Genomic DNA, 770 nt, shown 5'->3' with positions numbered 1-770 from the left:
TTGATATTCGTCCGTATTTTCGGTGAGTATGTTTGCATGCATTCTGCAGTATGAATCCTTTTGAGCACGTGCGACACGGGACGAGTTATCATCTACATCTATATGGATACCCTGCAAAACACATTTAAGTGCCTGGCAAAGGGTTCATCGAATCACCTACACAACTGATAATTAATTGAAACCCTCAGCTGCCGACAGGTGTTGTTGGTATACTTCGATGGGGACAGCTGAAAAGTGTGCCGCTACTGGGACTCGAACCCAGGATCTCCTGCTTACAAGGCAGACGCTCAATCCATCTGAGCTATCGAGGGCACAAATGAACAGCACGACTGCAGGAATTTATCCCTCGCACGCTTCCCGTGAGACTCACACCCCGAACCGCCCACAATCCGATTACGTAATGTACTTAATAGGTATTTGTCCATCCACTCATTACTGGCTCACACTAAGGTGACGATTCCCGTAAGATTTCCGGTAGCCTGTGCGCATTCGCACAGACGAAGGTCAATGGCTGGGTGACGTTTAACCATAGATATGAAGATAGTAACTGTTCTAGAAAGAACAGGCGCCACTGACGACCGTGCAGCTCTTCTAGAATACATGATAGACCGGCCGATGTGGCCGAGCGGTTGTAGGCACTTCAGTCGGGAGCCACGCGACCGCTACGGTCGCAGGTTCAAATCCTGCCTCGAGCATGGATGTGTGTGATGTCCTTAATTTAGTTACGTTTAAGTCGTTCTAAGTTCTAGGAAACTGATGACCTCAGATGT

General features: G+C 48.3%; 1 non-coding gene across 1 annotated transcript; it reads right to left on the bottom strand.

The window, feature by feature from the left end:
* Positions 1–237: 237 nt before the first annotated feature.
* Trnat-ugu (transfer RNA threonine (anticodon UGU)) lies at positions 238–312 on the bottom strand. Its single transcript has one exon. It is a non-coding gene; the product is annotated as a tRNA-Thr (tRNA).
* Positions 313–770: the final 458 nt, after the last annotated feature.

The sequence above is a fragment of the Schistocerca gregaria genome, unplaced genomic scaffold (genome assembly GCF_023897955.1).
Source record: "Schistocerca gregaria isolate iqSchGreg1 unplaced genomic scaffold, iqSchGreg1.2 ptg000198l, whole genome shotgun sequence".
In the NCBI taxonomy this organism is placed as follows: domain Eukaryota; kingdom Metazoa; phylum Arthropoda; class Insecta; order Orthoptera; family Acrididae; genus Schistocerca; species Schistocerca gregaria.
Note: the sequence above shows the minus strand (reverse complement) of the source record. Positions and strands in the feature narration are given on the sequence as shown.